We start from the raw sequence: 8,026 nt of genomic DNA, 5'->3' as shown, positions 1-8,026 counted from the left end.
CCATCCATAGTCAAAATATTAATAAATTATTTCTGAAAGTTTCCTTCAGTCCTAGGAAGTAAAATATACTTAGGAAAGACAATCACATAGATTTCCTTGCTGCCAGGCAAAGAGATAATGATTCCCTAGCATGGCAAGCCACTCCAGTACTCTTGCCTAGAAAATCCCATGGATGGAGGAGCCTGGTAGGCTGCAGTCCGTGGGGTCGCTAAGGGTCGGACACGACTGAGCGACTTCACTTTCACTTTTCACTTTCACACATTGGAAAGGGAAATGGCAATCCACTCCAGTGTTCTTGCCTGGAGATTCCCAGGGTTGGGGAGCCTGGTGGGCTTCCGTCTATGGGGTTGCACAGAGTCGGACACGACTGAAGTGCCTTAGCAGCAGCAGCTATGTCAACTAGTGAATGGACAAAGAAAACACATACTAGTTTCCTACAGAATACTAAGGGATAGCATGCCAGAGACCCTTGAAAGAAAATGAAAGCACCTGATGCATAATTTCACACTGGTGTTTTCTAAACTGGAAAAGTGACTGTAGCATACTATACAGCTTTTCTTAAATATTATGTGTACAAATCATAGGTGTACAACTTGAAGAGTTTTCACAAGTATAACAATCCCATGCACCAAGTTCAAGAAACAACCATGCCAGAACCCCAGAAGATCCCTCCTTACCGTCCTCCAGTTTAACTGCCATCTTGAATTTTAACACCACAAATTGGTTTTGCCAGTTTTTGAACTTTTCATAAGTGGAATATTATGGCATGTACACTCTATGTTTGACTTCTTTTGGCTCAACATTTAAATGTTTTGGAGACTCAGTTGCACCAGATCACAGATCTGTAGTTCCTCTATTGTTATTCTGTATAGCATTCCAATGTATGAATATACTATAATTTATCTGTTTTATTGATGGACATTTGGGGCTGTTTCCAGATTGGGGCTGTTTTGAAGAGTGCAGCTATGAACTTTCCTGCAACATGTCTTCTATATGTGTTTCTATTAGGTATAAATCCAGATACCTTCTGGATCACAAGGTATACCTTATTTATCTACAGTGGCTGTTGCCAGTTTTCCAAAGTGATTTTTTGATTTACATTCCCATCAGTACTACTCATATATGTTTAAATGTCACATTGAATAGAATTGGCTGTGGAAAGAACAGAAGGAAGATAGAAGGAAGAGGATGCCTGGTGGAAGAGAAGAAATAATTATTTACTGAGCGAGGCACTGTGTTACATGATCTACACTTATGTCCCATTTAATTCTTATAGAACTCCTTTGAGGTAGAAACTAGTATAAGCTCCATTTTACAAATGAAGAAACAGAGGCTTAAGAAGTTATGTGACTGGCTCAGAGTTACACAGCTAGTGAATGACAAGATATTTGAACCCAAACTATGTGATGCTAAATATTAGGTTGGCCAAAGTTTTCATTTGGGTTCTGCCATAAGGTGTTGCCAAAAAACAGAACAAACTTTTTGGCCAACCCAATACTGTGTTCTCCAACCACCTTACTATGAAAACATGAAGACAAGGTGTTAGAAAATGTTTTGTTTGTGGAATTCCTGCTGCATAGGGCTTGGTACTCCACTAGCATTAATGGTGATATGGAATAATTAGGCATTATTTGACCCTCCATATCCAGTAGAATAATACACATAGGTGAAACTTTGTATGATTTCATCTTCAGTGGGATAGAATAAGCTTACCTGTATTCCCTCCTTGAAGGAGAAGTCACAACTGAGACAACATCTGTGCTTCCTCCCTAGTGGAGTCTCACATTGTCAATTTGCAAGGGTCATCATTGAGAGATTCAGATTCAGCTGACTCACAGTGAGGATGATTAATAATGGGTTCAGGGTGAGGGCTGGATTTCAGTAGTGAGAACTTTGAAACAGAGACACACATTTTTCTCTAAGGTGCAACAAACACATAAGATTTAAAGCCTATGAAACACTTGCTGCTGCTGCTAAGTCACTTCAGTCGTGTCCGACTCTGTACAACCCCATAGACGGAAGCCCACCAGGCTCCCCCATCCCTGGGATTCTCCAGGCAAGAACACTGGAGTGGGTTGCCGGGTGCCCACTAATCATCCTATATAATGCAATTTTTCTTTAAAATATAATTTACCAAAGCACTTGAACCATACTAGACAATGGATCTAACATGGATTTTAAAAAAATAAAATGAGAATGTTCTCTCCCAGGACAGAGAGTATCTTTCTTCAGTATGCCAATATTCATTTTTTCTATCACCTTGAAACTTTGGTTATGTACCCACCAGAGGTACTCATTAAATTGTTAATAATAAACACGTTAATTTGACCTAGTTATCTGATACCATTGTAATGATGCTTTAAAGGAGAGAAATATTTAGTCTTCACTCTTGATACACTGGTACCTCTCCTTTCAAAAGTATTGCTGTAAAGTATGCTTACTGCTAGCTTGCATTTACAGTAATAAACTCTATCAAAACTATGTGTTGTAGCACTTAAATATTGAGTCGTTTAGAAATCCAGGTATCTAATCTTTTGCTTTCCCACCTAAGGGAATCATTCACTTCACATGAACCACAGAATAATTGATCTTGTGAACTTCTTAAATAAAAGCAAGCTTTAAGAAAATTGTTTCAGTATGAAACCTAACTGAAATTCACCTACTAGGGGCCTTTAAGAAGATGAAATCAACTGAAGAATAGTTACATTAATACTATTTATGTTGATTGCAGGAATTCTCAATCTCTTATTCTAATTAAGAAAGATCAAATTGGGAGTTGCCATTACTACATATTCCAGAGAACTGGAAAAGGAAGGGCTATGAACAAAACTGATCATGTGTATAAAGTATAGGATTTATTTTTTCTCACTTGGCCGAAGTCCTTTAATGTAAAAGTGATGTGCAGTAGAATGTCTAATATGTAAACAAAATAATGCAATTCATTCTTCCTTCACCAGGCACAGCAGTGCTGTAGCTTTGTTTGCTAAAACTGACATCTGGAGGGCTGTCTGAGGCCTCCTTCATCTATGCACTTTTGTTTGTTGCTGAATCCCGTGACAACTGATTTGTTTGTGTTTTTATACAGTCCAGCTCCATAATCGGTGCTCTTACAGTTATTAACATCAGTGGGGTGCAGCAACCAGTCACTAGTGCTCAGGATTTCAGGATGCACATGATCCTGTGTTATTGGGATACTGTTGTTTTCAGGCTTAGGAGTGGTGATACACCTGTCTTGTAATTACACAACACCAGCTAATGCCTCAGTGTGGGTTATCGACTGACTCATTTGTTTAGATCTTTTGTGTCTAACTGAACTAAGTCAAGCAAAGAAAGACAAATACGACCCAATATCACTTATGTGTGGAATTTAAAACAAAAACAAAGCGAGCTCATGAATACAGAGAAGAAATTGATGGTTGCCAGGGGCATGGGTTGGGAAAGGTGGGCAAAAGTTATAAATGTTCAGCTATAACATGATTAAGTTCTGGGGATGTGATATACAATGTGGTAACTATAGTTAGTAATACTGTATTGTACATTTGAAAGTTGCCAGAAGAGTAGATCTTAGAAGTACTCATCACAAGAAAAAAAAAAAATTTAACTATGCCAGGTGACATGTTAGCTACACTTATTGTGGTGATCATTTTGCAAAAAATACAAATATGGATCATTATGTTGTACACCTGAAACTAATATAATGTTTGTTAATTATACTTCAATTTTTAAAAAGTAAGGACACATGAGGAAAAAGAAAAACAGTGCCCCAGGTATATCCCATAATTCTGGGGTCATTATTAGGTATTAAAAGCCCAACCTAGTCCAACCCATTTTAAAATTTCAATTCATTATCTGTTTACTTTTCATTTTCTTTCTTCCTCTAGTAATAGCCAGACTTCAGCTCAAGAGACTTGGAGTGGTGAGGAAAGACTACTGGCTCTTTTATTTTTTTCTTCTCTTTTTAGATTCCCTTTCTCAGATGGGAAGTACTCCTGGTAAAATACATGTTCAGTTGTCACTGCTTCCCTGACTATGAATGACCAGTCATCAGTGACCTGTGCAAGGCACATATTCAAATTATGGGTGCATGTGAAGTCATCTAGAACCATGTGGACATGTGACTGATCTTTGCCCTAGCCTGTGACATCCAGTTGCAACCCCTGCCAAGCTGGCCTTGGTAGTACACCCCAGAGCCTCTGGATGTTGGGAATACCTTCATCAACAGGCTGTCTTCTTGGGTAGTATCCTAGCAAGATGACTCAACACTGGCTATCTTTGGTGGCATCCATTTGACCAATGGGAAACCCATACATAATTTCTATGCCACACTGGAAGTTCAGGCTGCTCCACTGACAAATCTCTTTGCCCTGCCATCTCTCTTTTATTATTTTCTCCTGTTTCTCAGAGTCATAAGGGAGAGACCAGATGGTCGACTAGATAAGCAGAGGTGAAAACAAAGAATGACATGCCAGCATCCTCTTTTTACCAAGTCTTGCAGTTTCTGGCAAGCAGTTATCTTGGAGTCCTTTCCACCTTCACTTGGTGTTGGAGTAACCATCCTCTTCCCCTTTAAGAAGAGCACTTATTGTGATAATAATTTTGCAATATATACAAATATTAAGTGTTTGTGTTGCACACCTGAAACTAATATAATGTTATATTTCAATTGTATCTCAAAAATAAAATTTAAAAAGAGGAAAATAAACACTCCACATGTATGAAGTGAAGTGAAATGAAAGTCGCTCAGTCATGTCCGACTTTTTGCAACTCCATGGACTCCATGGAATTCTCCAAGCCAGAATACTGGAGTGGGTAGCCATTCCCTTCTCAAGGGGATCTTCCCAACCCAGGGATCAAACCCAGGTTTCCCACATTGCAGACAGATTCTTTACCAGCTGAGCCACAAGGGAAGCCCCTCCACGTGTATAACTTTTTACATATAACTTCACTTATCATCTTCCCAATAACACTATGAAATAGCTAGCAAATGTATCATTGACCCATTTTACAAAAGAATCGAAAACACAAAGGAGTATATGATTGTCGCAAAATGTTTTTTCAAAGGCCCACTGTGAGTGGCAGAGCCAGGAATAAACTCTGGTTCCCTGCTTCCCAGGCCTGTGCTCTTTGCTGGAGCCCCACTCTAAGCCTCACTGCAGGCACTCTGCTTTATCCTTGCAACTAAACTGACATGAAGATCTTTGGGACTTAACTAATGACATCTCCTTGGGCAGGTTGTTGCAAGATAGAGAAGCCTTATTCACAGTCTCATCGTAATATATTAAAGCAATGTTCTGGTAAAGAAAGGGCCATTTTGTATATACACGTCACTAGGTGCTTTGGGGAAGCTGTGGTAAGGAGTCTTTCTCAGGAGGATGTTAGAGTTCAAGAAGACAATGAACAATCATGTGTTAAATGAATACGGGTCTAAGTGCTTGGATAATTGGGTTAGCCAGGGAGAGTGTCACAGGAGCTGTAGGATAAGCCTTGAGTGAAAAGCTTAGGGTTTATGGGACAAAATAACTAGTCAGGCAGCAATGAGCATAAAGCAGCATAATACAGGTCTGACTAAAGCAAACAATTTTGTGTGGGGGAGGGGGAGTAGACGAAATGTTTGACTCAAAGCAGTGGGATTACCATACTGCAAGGTTCAAGAAGAAGGGACCTTATCTTGTTCGCCACTGGATCCTTGGTGCCTTGAAGAAGGCTTGGAGAATAGCAGGCTCAATAAATATTTGTTGCTTGCTGAGCCTAAGAATAGAGACGCTTGCATCTGGATTCCACCTTGTAGGTAAAAGGGAGCCTTTGGAGTTATCATCAAGAATAGAATCACTTGAGCACTTCATAAAGTGCCTCTAGAAATATTTCAAATTTTATTTTGTATCCAGGCTTCATCCTACATCCTTATCCTATCTAAGGAAATCTCAAAGTAGATAAGGGCAAAAACAGCAGTCCCAGTCTGTGAAATGAGGCTGAGGAATGGTCAAAGTAGCATTCACTTTTCTTTATTTGGCTATGTTAGAATCAAATTTATGGTAATATTTGTATAATTTCTTGTGGTTTGAAAATCTAGATTTACATCTATTTGCACATTTAGTAAGACTGTAAATTGGTATAAATTTCCAGAGGGCAGTTTGGCAACATGTATCAAGAATTTGAAAAATGTTCATACCCTTTGACCTGGTACTTCTTAATGCTGGGAATGTAGTCTAAGAAAACAAAGATATGAACAAAAATTTAGCATAATCAAGAAAAACTAGTAACACACTGAATAAACATTTTGTGAATGTTTCAGTTAATTTTATATTATTCAACCAAGAAAATTTCTGTTGTAGAATAATTACAAACAAAAATAAGCATGTACCCAAATAGACTGGAAAGTCTGGAAGAAATTATGCTAAAATATTAGCGATGGGGTCTCTCCAGGTGATGAGATAATAGTTTATATTTCCAATTACCATGTGTATTTTTTATAATCAAAGAAAAACTATACTTTATGAATTTGTTTTTTAAAATCTATCTTCTCATCCTTTCTGCAGAGGCAAAAAAAAAAAAGAAAGGGGACAGAGAAATGGAAGTGACAATAAATTTAATGTAATTGAGGAAAATATCATAGGTATTTATGAACTATGCCCAGGTACCCTAAGCCCATTGTTGGAGTAATACCGCAAATTACTTCTTATCTTAACATTCTTGCCCCAGTATGACTGTCCATGAAAATGACAACAGAACAACAACAACAAAAAAGGAGTTTAATTTTGATGGTTCTCTGCTTTCTGGTGTCCCAAGGAGGAGAGTGTAATATGTAGTTTTAAGCCTAGGACTCTCTTTGAATTCTAGTATAAACCTCTATTCTTCTGCTTCTTGCCCTTAAGGTTGGTATAAAATTTAAACAGAAAATGAAGGAAATGGACTCTAGCAGCTTTGACAGTGTTTACTTCCTCCCAACTTTGCAATAATTAGGAGTATTAAGAAATATGACTACTAACCTCAAACAGGCAGTTCCCTGCTAGCTAACTTTCTGCTGACATCATCCAAGGTAATGCCTGGGTAGCAGATATGAGGGGAGGGTGGGTTTTTTTTAACTCTGTGCCCTATGGCCCACAAGCTTTCCTCTTTCCTTCTCTCTTGTCTCCTTCCTTTGCCCCATGTCCACTACTCACACATGCTCAGTCAGCCAGTTGGAGTGAAAATACTACTGACAGACCATGGCAGTTTCAAGTTATAAACTATTCAGAGACTAGGTAAATTGCAGGTACACAGGTTTATTATTTAAATTAGCTCAACACAGCTTGCTTGTTAATTAGGCACTTAAAGACGCTGTTGCTCTAGATTTTTCTCCAAAGCGGAACAGTTCACTTACTTGGCCTTCTTCTTTCCTCACAGACCAGCAGTCCCACCCCCAAGGCTGAGGTAAAACAGTACCTCCTTTAAGTACTCCAAAATGGCATAGCATATATTATAATAAGTGAAAAATCACCAGGATAAAATATAAGTGCACATTTCAGAAAATATACGTTGAGCATAAAAGCACTATTTTGGGGAAAGTCATGTACACATTACTGTATTTAAAATGGATAACAGATGCCTATTGTATAGCACATGGGACTCTAGTCAATGTTACATGCCAGCCTGGATTGTAGTGGGGTTTGGGGGAGAATGGATACATGTATAGGTTTGGCTGAGTCCCTTTGCTGTTCATCTGAAACTACCATAACATTGTTAATCAGGTATACCCCAATACAAAACAAAATGTTTATAGTTAAATAAATAAATAATTTTTTTTAAATCACAAAATAAGAAAAGTATAAAGGAAAAACAAAAATCATTCATAATACCTCCACCCAGATACAATCACTGTTGTTCAGACATATATTTTGTACCTATGTAAATGTGTTTATATGTATATATGTATGTATATATAAACGAAATAAAATCAGTTTCATGTTGCTAAAAAACCTTTTACACACCTTTTTTTTTGCCCCTAGTATTATATTTTGAGCATCTTCTTAGGTCAACATTTTTAAAA

Source organism: Moschus berezovskii, chromosome X (assembly GCF_049115385.1).
Source record: "Moschus berezovskii isolate FMDL1 chromosome X, NW_MosBer_1.0, whole genome shotgun sequence".
In the NCBI taxonomy this organism is placed as follows: domain Eukaryota; kingdom Metazoa; phylum Chordata; class Mammalia; order Artiodactyla; family Moschidae; genus Moschus; species Moschus berezovskii.
The sequence above is the reverse complement of the archived record's forward strand: the minus strand, read 5'-3'. Positions refer to the sequence as shown.